Here is a 22,387-nt window from a genome sequence, read left to right on the forward strand (position 1 = left end):
TTTTGTTCTTTGTAGAATCAAAGTATTTTTCAAACTCAGGGGTATTCAGAGGATTTTAATTGTTACACTATTGGAATAGGGGCATTTACATTCGAAAAGTTGAAGGATTCAAGAAGCTTAGAACACTTTACTTTGAAATATTCATAAACACATTCAGTTCAAGAACATGGAGACGCTTAAACTTATTTCTCTCAAATATTTACAAACATTTGAAAATTACACATATAAATAATGTTATAGAATATTTTAAAATTTATCTCGAAGGATTTAAAACATTATAAATTGTTTTAGAAAAGAAATCCAAGAATAAGTTCATATTCCAATTTTCAACGCACGTTAAATCGGTTACTTTATCATTACAGTGCACATTGCGCGTGAATAATATGTATTCTCGATGTAAATGTACGTTTTGCATATAAATAGAAGAGATTTATTCTGTAAGCTCATATTACATATGTTGCAAAAGTTTACAGATTAGCTAGCACGCCAGACAAGCTTAGTTTACTACGATAACAAAACGAAACCGATTATTTCATTAATGATCAAAGTTTAATCACTCTAGTGGTTTCCAGTAGTACTTCGGTGTACCAGTTAAAATTATATGGTTACATATAAATATAGTTAAAATTATTATATTTAAATTGTTACAAAAATACGCAGATATATAAACTCAAAAAGTAAAAATAAATAAAGCTGAATTAACACTGAGTTTGATCCTGGAGAATGATTTTCACTTTTTTCTGTATTTCCTATGATTGAAATCAATAGCCATCAGGTCAATAAAAAATAAAGTCTAGCTGTAAAAATAATAACTTCTGCTTTATATGGTCTCTAGTTTGTGGGATGTGCTAATTGTTTTGTTTTAAAATTAAAATCGGGAATGAAGAAATTGAAAAGTTAGCCTGAGATAGTTTGAAGTTCACATGATAGTCATTTATAATTGTAATTGTTTCTGTGGTACTTGAACGAGGCCAGAAAGGATAAAATCTGTTTAAGATAAATCTATATATATATTTGATTTTTTTTTTCACAAATATCTTTATGCATGCGATAGCACTGACACAAAACGTAAGCATAATGTTACTCACGTTATTCACGGCTTCCTGCGATTCCACCGATAGGGGCAAGTGAAAAAAAGGCAAAATAAAAAAGAATATTATGAACATCGATTATAACCGATTTTCAAGTATTCTACATGAATATTAACGTTAAACATTTTTCTCAAAATACGTTTCCTAAAGTAACATTTGTTAGAAATATAGATATTACTATGCTATGTTGCTAGACTTTTTTTATATATGTTTATTTGTTCACTTTGGTGTGATAAATTTTACTTTTAGACAAAAAAGGACTGTATAGCTATGTTATGAGTTTAATATACATTAAATGTTCTGGAACTTTTCAAAGGCCATTCTCTCACTAGAAGCAGTTTCCATATTATCCCTAAGTTTCATATTAATTAAAATTTATACATGAATAACAGACTCTTAAAAGAAAGTGTCATGTGACGTTTTTGTTTGACAAAACTTTCCACTTTTAACGTGCATTTATATATATATATTTTGAGCGTCATTTGCTGTAATAAAATAAAACATAGCATTGAAAATAAAATATTAAATGTGTCTTCTTGATACTTCTTTAAGACATAATGATTGAATAATACAAACTTTCAGAGTGTAGATGTAGGTAGAAAAGGTGGTATGTATATCCTCTTAGTTGTTCCCAAGATTGTGTAACAATATATAAATAACATGCTTACCCTCTTTAGGAAACTAATGTTTATAATTTTTAAATATAAATTAATGTAAAGACCAGAAACGTAAAGTTTGAAATGCACAATATCAGTATATGTACGTACGTTTTCTTATTGCAAAGCCTCATCGGGCTATCTGCTAAGACCACCGAGGGGAATCGAACCCCTGATTTTAGCGTGGTGTTTGTTTGTTTTTGAATTTCGAGCAAAGCTACTCGAAGGCTATCTGCGCTAGCCGTTCCTAATTTTACACTGTAAGACTAGAGGGAAGGCAGCTAGTCATCACTACCCACCGCCAACTCTTTGGCTACTCTTTTACTAACGAATAGTGAGATTGACCGTCACCTTATACGGCTGAAAGAGCGAGCATGTTTGGTGCGACGGGAATTCGAACCTGCGACCCTCGGATTACGAGTCGAACGCCTTAACCTACTTGGCCATGCCGGACCTTTAGCGTTGTAAATCCGTAGGCTTACCGCTGTATCAGCGGAGGACAATACCAGTATATACTCTTTGTTCAATACACATTATGCTAATAAAGACGTGTTTCTTAGCAATATGAACATTGATTTGTCACTTAAACAATTTCAATCATTCGAGTGCAAAAAACAACAACAAGAACAATAAAATATCAAAGAACGAAAATTCATATAAAAAACTGATGAACAAACGTTTTCTGAACAATAATTTGTCTTCTTTGAAAAATACAAAGCGATGTTTATCGTAGAATGTTTCTAACTTTAATTATTATTAATTGTTGTATTTAATGTTCTTTTTGAGAAGTCTGTTATTACATTATTTAACTTTTGGTGAATTCACCTTAATTTGGTTATGGTAAATGTGAATATCTTTTATTTTGTGTTATCCCTATACACCCGAAGTATCGAAACTCTAACCGACATTAACTATAAATACACCAACATCGTGTAATTTGTACTCACATCCAAACAGTACAATACAGAAATAACCTGCAACTTAATATGAACACCTGTTAAAATTCATATTTGCATTATAAGGACGAATAAGCCATTTATTATATGATTACATTATACAGAAAAACATTACTATTATGACAAAGGGCGCTTATTCACTACACAGGTAAACATATAGACATTTTACAACAAACATCTTGGAGTCAAACGTTCAGATTTATTGTATTGACTTTTATATATTCGCAAAATTTGACAGAAAAACACGAAACGCATCTTATTGAAGAAAGGACTTGCAGAAGGATAGAAATACCTCAACCGAAGGAACATGTTTCTCATTCCAATGAAATAAATTTAGAAAGGTAGACAAAAGCTACTACTGATGAGTGTTTAGTAGTTGATATAAAAACTCTTTACCGTTGACACTAACTAGAGATAGACCGACATGAAAAGTCGGCATTGCTGGCATATACTAGATATAGAAACGTAATTATTCTTTCTAATGAGAATGGGATAGATACAGATCCAAACACAATGATAATTTATTGTAATAAAGATACGACAATGATGGCAACAAAAATCACTTGCAAGATAAACATTTACATCCGAAAGTAGATGGCGCAGTGTACATAACAATACCATATTCTCATCTGCGCTAAAATGTGACACTGTACAAAACTTTTGGGTTGTATTCTTATCTTACGTTAGTGTACTTGACCCTGTACAACACTCTTGGTTCGTATTCTTATATTACGTTAGTGTACTTGACACTGTACAACACTCTTGGTTTGTATTCGTTAGTGTACTTACACTGTACAACACTCTTGGTTTGTATTCTTGTCTTACGTTAGTGTACTTGACACTGTACAACACTCTTGGTTCGTATTCTTATATTACGTTAGTGTACTTGACACTGTACAACACTCTTGGTTTGTATTCTTGTCTTACGTTAGTGTACTTGACACTGTACAACACTCTTGGTTTGTATTCTTGTCTTACGTTAGTGTACTTGACACTGTACAACACTCTTGGTTCGTATTCTTATATTACGTTAGTGTACTTGACCCTGTACAACACTCTTGGTTCGTATTCTTATATTACGTTAGTGTACTTGACCCTGTACAACACTCTTGGTTCGTATTCTTATATTACGTTAGTGTACTTGACCCTGTACAACACTCTTGGTTCGTATTCTTATATTACGTTAGTGTACTTGACACTGTACAACACTCTTGGTTTGTATTCTTGTCTTACGTTAGTGTACTTGACACTGTACAACACTCTTGGTTCGCATTCTTATATTACGTTAGTGTACTTGACACTGTACAACACTCTTGGTTCGCATTCTTATATTACGTTAGTATACTTGACACTGTACAACACTCTTGGTTCGTATTCTTATATTACGTTAGTGTACTTGACCCTGTACAACACTCTTGGTTCGTATTCTTATATTACGTTAGTGTACTTGACACTGTACAACACTCTTGGTTTGTATTCTTGTCTTACGTTAGTGTACTTGACACTGTACAACACTCTTGGTTCGTATTCTTATATTACGTTAGTGTACTTGACCCTGTACAACACTCTTGGTTCGTATTCTTATATTACGTTAGTGTACTTGACACTGTACAACACTCTTGGTTTGTATTCTTGTCTTACGTTAGTGTACTTGACACTGTACAACACTCTTGGTTCGCATTCTTATATTACGTTAGTGTACTTGACACTGTACAACACTCTTGGTTCGTATTATTATCTTACGTTAGTGTACTTGACATTGTACAACACATTTTTTCATCTTTAATTAACATACATGACATTGTTTCACATTCCTTAATAGATCTTGACTTTGTAGTGTCACTAAAACGTTTTAATTCAGTGACTACAGAGTGTTAATAAGCGACGCCAAAGACAATCTCCTATGCTAGAGCTGCTATATGGTATTAAATGTTAAAAATAGAAGCTATGAAACCCTGGTGATCTTCATTACAATTATTTGAAACTATGGGGAACATGATTACAAACTGTTGGGCTTTAGTGAGTTTCATTATAAAACTATGAGACTCTGGTCTAAACTATTAGAATTCTAAGCTATTAGAATTGTGTGATCTTCAACACAATTCTAATGGCTTCATTATAAAATCTTCAAACTCTTGATAAATTTTATTACACTGTTTGAAACTCTGGTGAGTATCGTCACAAAAGTGTTCAAACTACGGTAAGTTTATTGTAAATTTTTGAAAGTGTTAAATTGTTTATAAGCGATGTATTAAAATTGTGGTAAATACCATTGGAGTTTTCAGTTCCCAAAGCTTTCAGTTTAGTTGTTATGTTGAGATAGTGCAGATAAGGTGGTTCAGTTAATGTTCATATATTAATATTTTTTTCAAGGCGAGGTTTAAAATTTTGCTCGGATGTCATGTGAATTAAAAATAGAAAAACAGTGTATAACGCCTCTTATTTTTAATACTAGTTTATAGAGAAAATAAATAATATTTCTTAATTTCGAACTTTCAACGATACCCTTGTGAAGCTAAAAAAATAGTCCAGAAAAATTAATTCGTTAACCTACGTACTATTTCAGTAACACTAGTGCTTGTTTGAAAGACCTTTTCATACAAAGAATTAAACACTAAAACGTTTGGTATTCGGTAGAGAAACAAATGTAACTTCCCTTTATTTAGTCTGGAACAGTGGTTCCCAACCAGGAGTGCGAGATAGCGTTTCAGGGGGTGTGAGATAATATTTGTTTTGGCCACCTTCACCTTTATTCTCAAAATAATTACTGCAAGGGGTGCGAGAACATATTAAAATTTTTTTAGGGGTGCGTGGCAGAAAAAAGGTTGGGAACCACGGGTCTGGAAGAACTCCATCGGAGTTTTTGTATCAAGTGCATTAGTTCTGAACTGGAAAACATTAATGTTTGGCCTGAAAATTTAATACGTGTTTAATTTAATACCTTCATGAAAAATGTCTATTTTCGCCCTGTTAAACGTTTCGAGAATAGACAATAAGTCGAAGGTTTTTCTCCATGATGTTTAGTAACAAGTAAATATCCAATAAAATGTGTTTCTTCACAATGTCTGGTATAAGACTTGGAGAGAACATCGTGTGTTTCTTCACAATGTCTGGTATAAGACTTGGAGAGAACATCGTGTGTTTCTTCACAATGTCTGGTATAAGACTTGGAGAGAACATCGTGTGTTTCTTCACAATGTCTGGTATAAGACTTGGAGAGAACATCGTGTGTTTCTTCACAATGTCTGGTATAAGACTTGGAGAGAACATCGTGTGTTTCTTCACTGTGGTCGAAATCGAAGTGAAGAGAACACTGAAGAAACGGACTAATTCACATTGCCTGGCACTGGAGTGAAGAGAAATTTTAAATATTGTTTTCAACCGCGGCATAGCTGCTCATATAATAACTCTGTTTTTGTTTTAATATTTTGGTTTATTTCTTTATCAAATACAAACTTTTAGCTCATAGCTCTGCTATCTCTTGACCGATGTAAGATCTAATTACAGTTTTAAACTTGGGAGGTCAAACACTTTCAATTTATATTTTTGATGAAACCCAAGTTCCCACAGATTAATTTACAATAATTTGCCCTAACATAATTTCAATTTAAGGAGAGACTGGCAAAGATCCACATGATTAATAAATCAAATCGAGTAAAAATGCGCCCCACGCTTGATATTGGTGACGTATTTTGGTTTGGCTTGAATTTCGCGCAAAGCTACTCGAGGGCTGTCTGCGCTAGCCGTCCCTAATTCAGCAGTGTAAGACTAGAGGGAAGGCAGCTAGTCATCACCACACACCGCCAACTCTTGGGCTACTCTTTTAGCAATGAATAGTGAGATTGATCCGCATTATAACGCCCTTACGGCTGAAAGGGCGAGCATGTTTTTTGTGACGGGGATTCGAACCCGCGACCCTCAGATTACTAGTCGAGTGCCTTAACCACCTGGTCTTGCCGGGCCTGACGGAGTATAAACACATGGCTAATAAAAAGTATCATAGATTAATTTACTCTAATCTTGCCTAAATTAATCCTGAGTGTCGCAACTATTAAATATTCCCTCTTTTTTCACATTGTCAACTCAAACGACAGGAAAACAAACTTTCGTTATCATAAACTATAGAGCTCCCCTCCAGTACGGCGGTAAATCTACAAACTTGAAACGCTAAAATCAGCGGATCGATTCCCCTCGGTGGGCCTAGCAACTAGCCCGATGTGGCTTTACTATACGAAAACTCACTCATAAACTATAGAACAGTGAAGAGACAAAGCATATATAGGTATATGTTTCTTCGCACAGTTTGTTACCAAATAAATGGACAATAAACTCATCCAGAATTTTCAACAAATTTTATAATCAATCTAAAATAAGGTATACTTTCTGGTGTTTTGAAGTACACATCCTTTAATTAAATTAGGTTTGTTTAGTTGAAAACAAACCGATACACCAAGTTATCTGTTCTGTATCTAACACTAGGAAGAAACACCGAATTATAGCGTTATGAGTTTGTTCAGTCTTACCGATTATGTACAAATGCTAACTGTCCACAAAGAACTTTGTAGTTCATCTTATGTGGTGGCTTTCAGTATTTGTTTAGCAACATAACACAAAATGTGTCATTTTTTGTTCACTAATGTAGAAGACAATGGGTCTCCGAAACAATATTTCTCGCTGATTGAATACCATAACAAGTGGAGATTTATAATTTTAAACAATATTTAGTCGGTTATAAGTTTATGGACTTAGAAGTTTAGTACTGAAGAAAAAATAAATGTTTTTCTTTATCACACTGATTAGTAACAAGAAAAAAAAACCTGATGGATCAGAAGTAAATAATTAGGTTTTATAACACTGAGATCAGATTTCGATTCTCGCAGGAGGAACAGCACAGATAGCACATGGTATAACTTAGTTCTTAATAACTACCAAACAAACAGAACAGTAATAAATGGACGACGATATACTAAAAATCTTTCTTCATCTTCTTATCATACAATGTAAACAAAATCTATAAATTCGACGTCTTCCTTAACACTGTTTACTGTGAATAGAACGTGTTTTCAACCACTGTACTCTTGATCCTGAAAAAAATGCATCATTTGCCGTCTTCCTTAACATTGTTTACTGGGAAGAGAACTTGTTTTCAACCACTGTACTCTTGATTTGTTTGTTTGTTTGTTTTTGAATTTCGCACAAAGCTACTCGAGGTCTATCTGTGCTAGCCGTCCTTAATTTAGCAGTGTAAGACTAGAGAGAAGGCAGCTAGTCATCACCACTCACCGCCAATTCTTGGGCTACTCTTTTACCAACGAATAGTGGGATTGACTGTAACATTATAACGTCCCCACGGCTGGGAGGGCGAGCATGTTTGGCGCGATTCGGGCGCGAACCCGCGACCCTCAGATTACAAGTCGCATGCCTTAACACGCTTGGTGTCTTCCTTAACACTGTTTATTATGAAGAGAACGTGTTTTCAACCACTGTACTCTTGATCCTGAAAAGAAATGCATCATTTGGTGTCTTTCTTACCATTGTTTACTGTGAATAGAACTTGTTTCAACCACTGTACTCTTGATCCTGAAAAGAAATGCATCATTCGGTGTCTTTCTTAACACTGTTTATTATGAAGAGAACGTGTTTTCAACCACTGTACTCTTGATCCTAAAAAGAGATGCATCATTTGGTGTCTTTCTTAACACTTTTATTATGAAGAGAACGTGTTTTCAACCACTGTACTCTTGATCCTGAAAAGAAATGCATCATTTGGTGTCTTTCTTAACACTGTTTATTATGAAGAGAACGTATTTTCAACCACTGTACTCTTGATCCTGAAAGAAATGCATCATTTGGTGTCTTTCTTACCATTGTTTACTGTGAATAGAACTTGCTTTCAACCACTGTACTCTTGATCCTGAAAAGAAATGCATCATTTGGTGTCTTTCTTAACACTGTTTATTATGAAAAGAACGTGTTTTCAACCACTGTACTCTTGATCCTGAAAAGAAATGCATCATTTGGTGTCTTTCTTAACACTGTTTATTATGAAGAGAACGTGTTTTCAACCACTGTACTCTTAATCCTGAAAAGAAATGCATCATTTGGTGTCTTCCGTAACACTGTTTATTGTCAAGAGAACGTGTTTTCAACCACTGTACTCTTGATACTGAAAAGAAATGCATCATTTGGTGTCTTCCTTAACATTCTTTACTGTGCAGAAAACGTGTTTTCAACCACTGTACTCTTGATCCTGAAAAGAAATGCATCATTTGGTGTCTTCCTTAACATTCTTTTCTGTGCAGAAAACGTGTTTTCAACCACTGTACTCTTGATCCTGAAAAGAAATGCATCAATTGGTGTTTTCCTTAACACCATTTATTACGAATCGAACGGGTTTTCAACCACTGTACTCTTGATCCTGAAAAGGAATGCATCATTTGGTGTCTTCCTTAACATTCTTTACTGTGTAGAGAACGTATTTTCAGCCACTGTACTCTTGATCCTGAAAAGGAATGCATAATTTGGTGTCTTCCTTAACATTCTTTACTGTGTAGAGAACGTATTTTCAGCCACTGTACTCTTGATCATGAAAAGAAATGCATCATTTGGTGTCTTCCTTAACACTGTTTATTATGAAGAGAATGTGTTTTCAACCACTGTACTCTTGATTTTGGAAAGAAATGCATAATTTTGTGTCTTTCTTAACTTTATTTAGTGTGAAGAGAACGTGTTTTCAACCACTGTACTCTTGATCCTGAAGAAAATGCATCATTTGGTGTCTTCCGTAACACTGTTTATTGTCAAGAAAACGTGTTTTCAACCACTGTACACTTGATCCTGAAGGAAATGCATCATTTGGTGTCTTCCTTAACATTCTTTTCTGTGCAGAAAACGTGTTTTCAACCACTGTACTCTTGATCCTGAAAAGAAATGCATCATTTGGTGTCTTCCTTAACACCGTTTATTACGAATCGAACGGGTTTTCAACCACTGTACTCTTGATCCTGAAGGAAATGCATCATTTGGTGTCTTCCGTAACACTGTTTACTGTGAATAGAACTTGCTTTCAACCACTGTACTCATGATCCTGAAAAGAAATGCAATATTTGGTGTCTTCTTTAACATTGTTTATTTTCAAGAGAACGTGTTTTCAACTATTGCACTCTTGATCCTGAAAAGAAATGCATCATTTGGTGTCTTTCTTAACATTGTTTACTGCGAAAAGAACGTGTTTTCAACCACTGTACTCTTGAACCAGAACATTGTGTGCTTTCGTTAATAATAAAGTTTAACATAATTAGTCTTTCATTATGCAGTTAATGCGTCGATGAAGTCACGCCAGGTGTAATCCCTTCCTTTGCACTGCTCAGAGAACAACAGATGAAGAATGTTTACAATTTCGTGTTTTTCATTCTACGTTTATTCATATTCAGTTAACAGAAAGTGTACCACACGTGGCACTTCATGTTACTTATCCTTGAGTGTCTAACAATGTACCTTCATTTATGGTTTCAGTGTCGCGAAACAATGAAAATATGGAACTTTCTTCTCGCTGCCCAGCACCTGTAATGATACACCATATACGGTATTCCTTTCACGCTCCACTTATTCTCTTAACAGAAAATTAAATAAGATGACGTAATTTATGACGTCAGTTGTTCAACATAGAGAAAACGTGGTTAACATTATATTTACCTTTTGACATTGTTCAGTATACAGTGAAAAAGAAATAATTGAGTTTCTACCAGAATACCAAATACTCAGAAAATAGGCAATAAATTGTTTAATGTATTTGCTTCCTTGTACTCGAAAAAAGCAAAAAAACAAATACAAAAAACAAAAACAAACAAACAACATCTCATAATTACCTCTATGAGCTACTTTCATGTGATTAAATATTTAAAAAATCTGAAAAAACTTGTTGGTTTTCAAGCGCTTAAAATTGTAGCTACCAAAACGCAAATGTTAATATCAGTGTAATTTATCGATCTATGTTAACATTTGTGTTCTAAGATCACAGTTACTGGAGCATAACAAAGTTTAGAAGCAATTGGATTAAATCAGTAAACCTTTAAAGTGAGGTGTTTCGTGCCTATTTTTGAAAACGTTTCTAACAAAATTAAACCTCTAACTGTTTATGCTACAGAGCCGAATTGTTAATTCAGCGTAACGTTCCTGAACCTTTGGAATTGTTCACATTTATAATTATGTACCGTCTTCCGTTAGGTAGTTAGAAAGATTTAATTTAAAATTTACTGTTGGTAATTATATATAGTACAGTAAGAAAACACTTAGTAGAACGATAGGGCTATACTTGTGACGTTTTGGGGTATTTTCTACGCTGTCCAATGAATAATGATATTAATTTTTGCAGTTTTTGTCATAATTAAACAAACGTTTGAAGTTATTTTGTGTTTTTATTTTCGTTAGTTTGCAGATTAACCTACATCCGGGATTTGACCAGCTATTTCTGACAGCAGAAGCTATAATAATAATTTTTTTACCTAATATCATTAAGAAATTTCTCATAGCCGTAACTTACATTTGTTGTCATTTTCCCAATTGGAAAATGGGACCAAGCACCAGGCGTTCTGAATTGAGCAACCTAAGACTAGATGAAAGGCAGCTAGTCGTCATTACCCAACGCCAACTTTTGAGCAACTATTTTATTACATAAATAGTAGATTTGACTGTCACCTAATGAAAGCCCCCATGGCTGAGTGATCGAGCGTATTTGGCGGGATAGAGATTCAAACCCGCGACACTCAGATGGGAAACCTCACTATGTATTCGAAAGTTCACGGTTTACAGCCAGTTTCCGCAAATACGTACTCTGTATTTCATCGCCAAAGGTAGGCTATAGGAGTAGCAGTCAAATCTCAATATTCGGTCAGAAAAGAGCAGCCTATGAGAAAGTAGTGAGTATTTTTGATGAACACGTTTTTTCAAAAATGAAGGAAAATAATCATGGCTGACGTTTCATTGCTTCATTTGTTTTCCTTGGTTTCCTGGTGGGACAGCGGTTATTTTACGTTTGGCAAGGCTAAAATTCAGGAGACAGTTCATGCCGGTTGACACAGCAGATAATCCAGTGGCTTTGCTCTAAAATAACTAAACAACCAGCCTGTTTTTTTTCCTAAATAAATATGAACAGTCTTCAGTTAAAGACAAGTTTTAGTAATATTGAATTGGTGTATTTTAAATGTTTTTTTTTTGTTTCGCGTGTTTATATATATCATTACAAATAATACACTTACAAAAGGAATTGTTCAAATTACGAACTTATCTTGACAGCCCTAACAAAAGTAGAACATATTACTTACGTCACAATATTGTAAGAGCTTTCATGATACACACATCACAAACATAAATGCTGGAAAGAAAACCTCTTCAGACGTTTGAAAATTACGAAACATTCAAACTAAACTTAAGATCTTTTTAATTAATTATCTTAAATAATAAAACTCCATTCCAGATTCAATATCATATAAAGAATTTTAAATTGTTTGTTTGTTTGTTTTGAATTTCGCGCAAAGCTACATGAGAGCTATCGCGCTAGCCGTCCCTAATTTAGAAGTGCAAGACTAGAGGGAAGGCAACTAGTCATCATCACCCACCGCCAACTCTTGGGCTACACTTGTACCAACGAATACTGTGGTTGATCGTCACATTATAATGTCCCACAGCAGAAAGGGCGAGCAGATTTGATGTTACGGGGATTCGAACCCTCGACTCTCAGATTACAAGATGGTTCGGTGGGGTGGGCCTGGCATGGGCAGGTGGCTAAGGCACTCGACTCGTAATCCGAGAATCGCGGGTTCGAATCCCCGTAACACCAAATCTGCTCATGGGAGCATTATAATATAACGGTCAATCGCACTATTCGTTGGTTAAAGAGCAGCACAAGAGTTGGCGGTGGGTGATGATGACTAGCTGCCTTCCCTCTAGTCTTACACTGCTAAATTAGAGACGGCTAGCGGAAAGAGCCCGTGTGTGGCTTTGCGCAAAATTTAAAATAAACAATATATCGGTGGGGTGTCCTTATCTATGTGGCAAATGAAACGTTATAGGAAGATTACCAAGGCACAATGTTCGTCTAATATCAGATTTTTCAGAGTTGATGAACCCGAAATTTATAACGAATTTTGTGTCCCTTCCGGATATCAGGGCACCATGGTTGAGCCAGTGGTCATACCTTTTCACAAGTTAGCGAGGCCAATCTTAACAAACGCGTTTTGCTATTACACGTTATAATTTCTTTCTGATACTAACAATAAAATCAATTGTGGATAATAGAGTAGTCCGGTCGGTGCATTGGGACGTCTCTGAATCATTAGTGGAACTTTGAATCCGACAGAGGAACGCTTATATCTCGTGCTAGTCCAAGAAAAAACATCAGTGTTTGTTTTTGAATTTCGCATAAAGATATACAAGGGCTATCTGTGCTAACCGTCCATAATTTAGCAGTGTAAGACTAGATGGAAGACAGCTAGTCATCACCACCCACCGCCAACTCTTGGGCTACTCTTTTACCAACGAATAGTTGGATGGACCATCACGTTATAACGCCCTCACGGCTGAAGGGGTGAGCATGTTTGGTGTGACGAAGATTTGAACCCGCGAACGTCTGATTACGAGTCGAACGCCTTAACCCACCTGGCCATGTCGGGCTTGACCATCAATGTAATACAACATATTGATTCTTGTATTTTTTTGAAATAGTGACCACAGTCAATTTCTAATACCATACAACTTTAAATAAAACGTAACTAATGCTTGTATTTGTACTGAACTTTTCTGGATTCAGCTATTTTATAAATTCAGAAAAAATATTATTAAAAAATAAAATGATTATTGAAATATAAATGCTGAATAAAAATTATACAAATGTCTCATACATTACCCAACAGATGGCGATTTGGAGTAGACGCAGAATGGAAGTTTGTTTTTTGCTTTCAACTGGTTGGTAATAAAATGAATTTTGGTAACCAAAATGGTGCACAATCATTCAATATAGCATTTACATAATCTGCTTACCTACGTAACCATAAACGTAACTTAATGGTTTGCTAAAATTCTGTATATTATGTTTTATTTACAAAGCTTACTTTGAGGAAAGTATACCAGAGTTCAGATTATCGCAGCCAGCGGATTATGTGCATTGAAAGTGTTAACATTAAGGAAATTCTGGTGTTTAATTTCACCCTTAAAATAAGTTTGTAAAAATAAGATGGACAAGTGATATCTAGTTTTTTGGTACGTTAAAACCTTTCTAGAGGTAAAAATTTAGTTTTTCGGACATTAATACAATCTTATCTTTATAGTTTTTGTTTCAGTTTGTGTTAAGGAACTACACTACGTTTAAAAGTGATATACCTGGTATTCTGTGAATATGAATATATATTAAAAAGAAATGAACATACTAACTCCTCACTCGAAGTTTTTTGACTTTTTATTTGACACCCAGTTTCCAATAAATATTCATTCGAGACGACGTAGTTGTTTTTGCCCATATTCTCAACTGAAATACACATTACCTCTCAACAATCAATCGGACAGCAATAAGTTTTCTGAATTACAACAATAAACACAAGATTAGATTCCCAGAGGTGGACACAGCAGGTAGCCCAATGTGTCTTTAGTCTAAAACAAATAAACTTAAATATGTTATTTTTAGGCTTAGTTTTAGAATCAAAAAATTATTCTAAGAAAGAGGGGTAAGTAGATATACATAGGTTTATTTATAAATAATTGGATTGATTGATTTATAATATAGCCTAATCGTGCTCTGCTCACCACGGATGTCAAAATCCGATTTATACTATTGGGAGTTCACAGACATGCCGCTATGCCACTGGGGCGCAGATAATTGGGCATATATATATATATAAGTTTTCATGGAAGTAACTCATTGTTTTTCTATTAACTAAACTTGTTAAAATAAAATTAAGTCTCATAAATACGTATTAAGATTTCCTGTATTTATATATATATTAGTAAAATTTAATACATTTTGATAAAGTTAAGTAAAGCAAATTACAAGGAAGGACTGCGTTAAAAACAACAAATCCAAACCTCTGATTCACAGTTATGAATAAAGTCATTTAACAACTTGACACAACTTTATGCGGATGTACACCTAGAGCATGATAGTAACAGTTGACTTAATAATTGGATGGTGGTTGAGAGCTATACTAGTTTGTTTAAGTGTATGGATGGGACGCTTCATACTAGAATAATTCGTCTTTTGTGCTATCAATTAGTGCCATTCTACCATACTGGGGGCTGGAATGCTAACTTCAAGAGGTAAGTTTTCAACTTACCAACCCTCAAATTGTAGTACCTTATTTTTATATATTCTTACTTCATTTAATATTTGTTTTTTACTTTGGAGAGCACTCACCTTCCTACCACTGTTTGCAGGCAGTGAAGAGTGATATAGATGAGGAAGGTTGTGGGTTTGAGCACCCACATTTTCCTCTGTTAATTTTTGTTTCTGTATCTATTGCTACTCTTTTATTTTATTTTTTTTATGTGAGACTAGCGAATGGAGGTTAAAACTGATAGATGATGTATCTCCACCGCAATGTGGGCACTACATCAGTAATCACCTCCAGTTCTAAGGTACATTTTATAATCACAGATTATAATTTGTACCCTGGGATATTTTCAATTAGCGTAGCGTTTTCTATTTCATTTATTTTTGTTTTGACTTGTTCTTTTAAGAAATAACAAACTGATCCATATGTAATAATCTTTTCCCACAATAAGTTCTATCATAATCCTGACCCTAAACACAGAAACAGTAGATGTAAACAATATCAACTTTCCTCTTAACTTAGGTTTGTTTTCTCCACCTTTTGCTGTATTAAATTAATTCAAACTATGCGTGGAATTTCGCGAGTGGAAAGACATGGTAAATCAAAGTCGTTAGATTTTGCCGATTTTCCAATTTCCAAGAACTTTTATTTTTTCTAATACAGACTTTATTCTTCTCTACCAGTAACAGAAGTTTTCGACGTCAATGTAACTGTTTATCGGAAAGGGTTAGTTCTAAAAAAATACAAAAAGCATATTCATAGTAAATTGACTCGACAGCTAAAAATACGTTATAATGTTTTTTTAAAATAAAATATTCAAAGGAAACAAGACATGCCTTACAAGAAAGAATACTAACAATAAGAAATGTTCTTACTGAGTTTTATTTTTAAAAAAACGTCGTAGACTGCAAATTTTATAGTAAGGAGGCAATTCCGCCGAACAAATTCATGTGAAACACGCGATTTTGTTGATGTCAACCGAAACTTTTACAATAAAAGAAAGTTTCTACTTGAAGTTATAGTCGAGATTATTCAGCGTTGAATTAATTACAATTTTTTTTTCATTTCTCTTGATCACTCTTTTAGTAGCTTTAGATTTTAGAGAAATTCGCAAACGTGCGCAGACGCATAAGGTCGAGCGTATAATGTATCTTTACTAATAGTTTTCATAGAGGATATTTCCAAATCATTGTTAATAAGCACCGTAATACTTAATAGTAGGTTTGTTTGTTTGTTTTTTTGGAATTTCGCACAATGCTACTCGAGGGCTATCTGTGCTAGCCGTCCCTAATTTAGCAGTGTAAGACTAGAGGAAAGGCAGCTAGTCATCACCACCCACCGCCAACTCTTGGGCTACTCTTTTACCAACGAAAAGTGGGATTGACCGTCACATTATAACGCCCCCACGGCTGGGAGGGCGAGCATGTTTGGCGCGATTCGGGCGCGAACCCGCGACCCTCAGATTACGAAGCGCACGCCTTAACGCGCTAGGCCATGCCAGGCCTCCTTAATAGTAGGAATCGTCAAGAATTTTAAATAATTCACCAAGGGTCCAGCATGGCCAGTTGGTTAGGGCGCTCGACATGCAACCTGAGAGTTGCGAGGTCGAATCCTCGTCACACCAAACATGCACGCTCTTTCAATCGTTGGGGCGTTATAATATGGTGGCCAATCCCATTATTTGTTGCTAAAAGAGTAGCTCAAGAGTTGGCGGTGGGTGGTGATGAGTAGCTGTCTTTCATCTAATCTTACAGTGTTAAATTAGGCATAGTGACCTGCATAGCTAAATGAAGCATTTGAATATTTCAACTGATGTTTGAATTGAGAACTGTTTTAAAATCCAACTAGTATTACTTTACTTATTTGTATATTTTTACTCTGTCATTTATTTTGATTGGAATACTTCTTATTGCGCGGCCTGGCATGGCCAAGCGCGTAAGGCGTGCGACTCGTAATCCGAGGGTCGCGGGTTAGCGCCCGCGTCGCGCTAAACATGCTCGCCCTCCCAGCCGTGGGGGCGTATAATGTGACGGTCAATCCCACTATTCGTTGATAAAAGAGTATCCCAAGAGTTGGTGGTGGGTGGTGATGACTAGCTGCCTTCCCTCTAGTCTTACGCTGCAAAATTAGGGATGGCTAGCAGAGATAGCCCTCGAGTAGCTTTGTGCGAAATTCAAAACAAACTACTTATCGCAGGTTCGACATGGCCAAATGTGTTAAAGCGTTCAACTCGTCATCTGAGGGTCAGAGGTTCAAATCCCCATCGCACCAAATATGCTCGCCCTTTCAGCCGTGGAAGCGTTATAATGTGACGGTCAATCCCACTATTCATTGGGAAAAGAGTATCCCAAGAGTTGGAGGTGGGTGGTGATGACTAGCTGCCTTCCTCTAGTCTTACACTGCTAAAGTAGGGATGGCTAACGCAGATAGCCCTCATGTAGCTTTGCACAAAATTCAAGAAAGCAAATAAAGAAACATCTTATATCAGTTCTATGAATAACTAATAATTTATTTGTCCATTAAAAGTTTATTATTTTCATATTTATATACTAAAAATGGATTTTAATTGGTTCCTTGTCATTGCAAAATACTGATATATCTGAAAGTCAACTGGTGGTCAAACGTACTTTCAATACGTTTGATATGATTTTATTGCTACATTATAAATAGTTTATTGTTATAATAATGGTATGTATGATTCTTTCTGTACGGCTTACTTTGCAACACATTAGTATCAACTTGAAGTTATCTTGACAGTGGAAAGCTCTGAGTTGTAATCCAATTCAGCTAAATTACCAGATTTTTAATGGTAATATTTTCATTCCTCAATTATTTTTAGAAAATTAGTATATTTATTGTCATCAACAAAACTTCTATGTATTTATCTGCTTATGTTTAAAGGTTTTCTGTTACAGTCTGTATCACGACCTATTTTGAGAAGCTGATTGAATGCTAGAAGAATTCGGAAACACCCGCTAAAATTTTCTGGGGAAAAACAATAAATTTAGGACTTACAGTACTAAAATACAGGGTTATATTCCTTGTGTTGGACACGGCAGGCAGCCAAAACAAATACATTTTGTGCCCAAGCGGATAAACTGTAAGTTTATGACCTTACAAAGCTGAAATAACGGGGTTTGAGTCCCCTTTGTGGACACTTCAGATAACTTAACATGGATTTGATCATTAATAAAAAAAAAACATACAAAGAACAAGTTTAAATAGAGAAGCAACCAAATGGACAGTTCACTTCCGCCAGCTTTTAAATATTGACACTTCATTATTTGTACTAAGACTCAACTGTCCCCCACTGTTACAGCAGTAAGTCTACGCATTTATAACGCTATAACCAGGGGTTCGATCCCCCTCAGTAGACTCAACATATAGTCCAATGTGGCTTTGCTATAAGAAAAACACACAAGACTCAACTGAGCAACGAGGACTGTAAGAAAATACTTGAATCTCCGTCAAATGAAAGTAAAAGTTCATGCAGGTTATAACATATGTACCTTTACACTGGATGAACGGTTCGTATGTCATTGCGCACGAACAAATTGACTGAAGGCTCAGAATAATAGAAAGGGTGGCCCACCTCACCATTTATAACACTTCCTTTTTAAGTTCGGTATTACCAGATATTTTTTATTATTTTATTGATATCTTCCCCAAAACATAATGTTTTGTTCTCTTAAAATAAATCAAAACAGAAAGCATTCTGCTGAAAAATCCTGTATTTTTAAATTTCTTTCAGTTCATGTGTGTCAGATATAAAAGATTGTTTAGTGCTATATTATCAATTAATTTATTTTGAGTACGAAATTAAATTATCTCGAGGTTATTGAACATTGTGTTCACAACCCATTGATCCCGAGGCTATAAAGGTTTTAAGAATCCTAAGTAATAAAGGTATAAATAGCTACGACCAGACAAGCGGAATTAGAGTAAGCGTAAAGTCACTGGAAAGAGAAGTTTGGTCATAGAAAAGTTTGAAAAGGTGAAGTTGTAGGAGTGAACGGCCTAGCTGTTGCTATATTTTACAGTGAAATTAACAGTTTGGAATAGATATAAAAATAATTTGTCTCGTCAAAGGGTGTTCTAAGCTAATTGAATTTTCCTGCGTGGTCTTTGACAAGATGGCAGATCATAATTTCAAAGTACAAAGGAGTAGATGATTATTGACAGTTTAGGATACAACTGCAGTAACTCACACGACAGCTTAAGTGAATTATTCTCGGCTACTATTGCAATCGAAATAGAAAAAAATAGTTAGACTTGTCAACTGACTTCTAAAGCAAATGATCTGATTTATGTAGATTTTTGAAAGAAGAATAGAACTATACAGTGTTAAAAATAAAACTATGATCTTCATAGTGTAATTATTGTATATACGTTTATCTTGTTTTTAATATATATATATTTATTATTTTGAAAACAAATGGAGTGCGTGCTGTTCCTTTATTGTTGCATTTATCATAAAAAATATACATTTTGCGTTGTTAAACTCAACCACTTATTTGAGTAGAGCTTCGAAAGATGAAAACAAGAAAATGGAAAATAAAAATAAAAAACTTTTTAGCATTTAATAGGGAAAATGTGAACACTATGAAATTAGCCTAAATACTAGTTGGTGAAAAGTTTAAGACCATACTGAAACGAAGCGTCAATCGTTAAACACGTAACGAAATTTAGTCATTTGTGTTCAACCATTAGCGTTGTCAACATCTCTCACTGACATCCCCTGTGTTACATGGGTAAAAACATGGCAAAGGCTAAAAAGTTGACAGAGTTTGATTGTGGCAGAACTGTCGAGCTGCAACAGCAAGGTCTCTCTCAACGTGCCATCGCTGAGAGATCGGGCGTAGTAAAACTGCTGTTACAAATTTCGTAAATGTCCCTGAGGGATACAGAACGAGAATTTCAGGTGGTCGACCCAAGAAAATTTCGCCGGCGTTGAGCAGGAGGATTCGACGAGTTGTCCGGCAAGACACAAGCCAATCATCCAATCAGATTAAGGCCCTTACAGATGCAGAATGCAGCCCAAGAACAATAAGACGGCATCTACGAGAGAAAGGCTTTAAAAAACGTAAACGTCTTCAAAAGCCACGCTCTCTCTTGCCACCACTTCTGAACCTTGTAACCTTAGGCCTTCCAAAACTACTGTTTTTTAGTCTTAAGTTTGTTTCGAATTTCCGCGCAAAGCTACTCGAGGGATATCTGCGCTAGCCGTCCCTAATTTAGCAGTGTAAGACTAGAGGGCAGGCAGCTAGTCATCACCACCCACCGCCAACTATTGGGCTACTCGTTACCAACGAATAGTGGGATTGACCGTAACATTATAACACCCTCACAGCTGAAAGGGCGAGCATGTTTGGTGCAACCGGGATTCGAATCCGCGACCCTCGGTTACGAGTCGAACGCCTTAACACACTTGGCTATGCCGGGCCTTTTGTCTTAAGATTCTTAAAAATATGTTGTAAACATGAATACATTAATCGTCAGTTATTATTCATCAAGTACATAGCAGTAGAAAGGGGCTTCAAACCTAATACTGCAGAGAAAGGTGTTAAAAATAGAAAAGAATGATTTAAAATATTAAGTCAAAACCATGTGCAGAAAAGTAAAAAAAAAGTTCTGTTATTTATTCCTTGTTTTTCCTCGTAAATAACGAAGAAAACCAAAAAAACAAATTATGTTTTCCGATAAATGAACCGATAATTAAAGTTAGCCTAATTATTAATTTAACTAAAGATAAAATTAATTTAATGGAAACAATTTGCTATATATAAAATATCATGTGAAAACGTCTACATAAAACAAACTAGAATAAATTTATAATACAGAAAAAATAAAAATGAACACAAGAGGAATGTTAGGAACAATAACATTGTTCTTTAACCACTAGAAAAACACATTAATGAAACTAAAAACACAAGTCTATGGGGAAAAACTGTTATTTTAGTACAATCTTAAAATATCATTAAAGTGATAGTCTCACAGGGTTTTTTCTTTTACCCTGTAAATTGATGTTTTGTCTTATTTTTGAGACTAGAAACACTCTTATTTTTAGTAGTGTGTACAATAAGTTGTTGTTATTTGAAAATAATATTTTGATATGATCATTTACGCGAGCATTATTTGAATATTAAAGACTATATATTGATATTTATATAAAATTGGCTCGACTAGTCAAAATCTCGTATTTATATCAGGTCATCCCATAAGTAATGTCCGATTTTAGGTTCAGAAAAAGAGAAAGGATTTCAAACGCTTTTAATGTTAGTTAATCAATATTGTATGTTCCATTATTATTAATTACTTCCTGCCAACAATTCACAAGCTTCTGAATATCACTTATATAAATTATTGGGGTTTGGAGGAAAAGAATGTAGAGAGGGTAGTTTTGACATCTTCATGTGTTCCAAGCTATTTTTCATCAAGATAGTTCTGCAAACTTCGGAATAGATAATAATCAGATGGTAAATGAGGAGGATATGGAAGTTTTCCCCAGTCTAGCTTTTCAATTTTTGAAGATGTGATCCTTGCTGTATGTGGCCGTGTATTATCCTGGTGTAACACAACACCTTTACAATAGATCAAAGCAGGCTTCTTTTCTTTCAGTGCAACATTTAAGCCCTCTAACTGTTGACAATATGTAACTGTTACATTGAGTGGCAGCAACTAAAAGTAGATCACACCAACAATATCCCATCAAATGCTTAACAAGACTTTCCTAGAGTGGAGGTCCATTTTGGACTGTGCCTTAGTCAGTTTACCTGCACTGAGCCAATATTTTTATAAATTAGTCATTTTTCATCTTCAGTCACTAAACTGTCCAAAAGAGGTTCACAAGAGTGCAGAGAAGTGCAAGTGTCCACTCCTGTTTTAAGGTTAGCTTCTGTCAAATCATGGGAGACCTATTTTCAAAGTTTTGACACTTTTCCAAGTTGTTGCCGATGACGGTGAACTGTGAATATGGTTGAATTAAGCTTCTGTGCTAGTTCTTCAACTATTATAGCACATTCTTCATCAAGTGCAGCCAGCAGCAAGTCATCATTAAACTCAACAGGACAACCTGAACATGGTGGATCACTTAAGCTGTAGTCACCTGATCTGAACTCCTGAAACCACCTTCGACATTTTCTTTCACTGAGAGACTCCACACCATAAACACCTTGAATGTTTCGTGTAGTTTCTGCTGCACTATTGCTTTTTTGAAACTGATAAAGCATTATGTGCCTAATGTGCTCCTCAGACACATCCATCTTCATAAAGGTTTATTTGATAAATGATCTGAAAAATGGAGCTAGGTTAGTTTCTTTTATTTGTGTGAACATTTGTATACGTGTCTTACTACATAGTTTAGT

The 22,387-nt window shown here is 35.1% G+C and overlaps 1 protein-coding gene across 2 annotated transcripts in view; it reads right to left on the reverse strand.

Annotated features, from left to right (window-relative positions):
- Positions 1-22,387, reverse strand: part of LOC143258031 (tachykinin-like peptides receptor 99D) — a 69,638-nt gene that overhangs the window by 23,818 nt on the left and 23,433 nt on the right. The window lies entirely within an intron of this gene.

Source organism: Tachypleus tridentatus, chromosome 7, assembly GCF_004210375.1.
Source record: "Tachypleus tridentatus isolate NWPU-2018 chromosome 7, ASM421037v1, whole genome shotgun sequence".
NCBI classification, from domain to species: domain Eukaryota; kingdom Metazoa; phylum Arthropoda; class Merostomata; order Xiphosura; family Limulidae; genus Tachypleus; species Tachypleus tridentatus.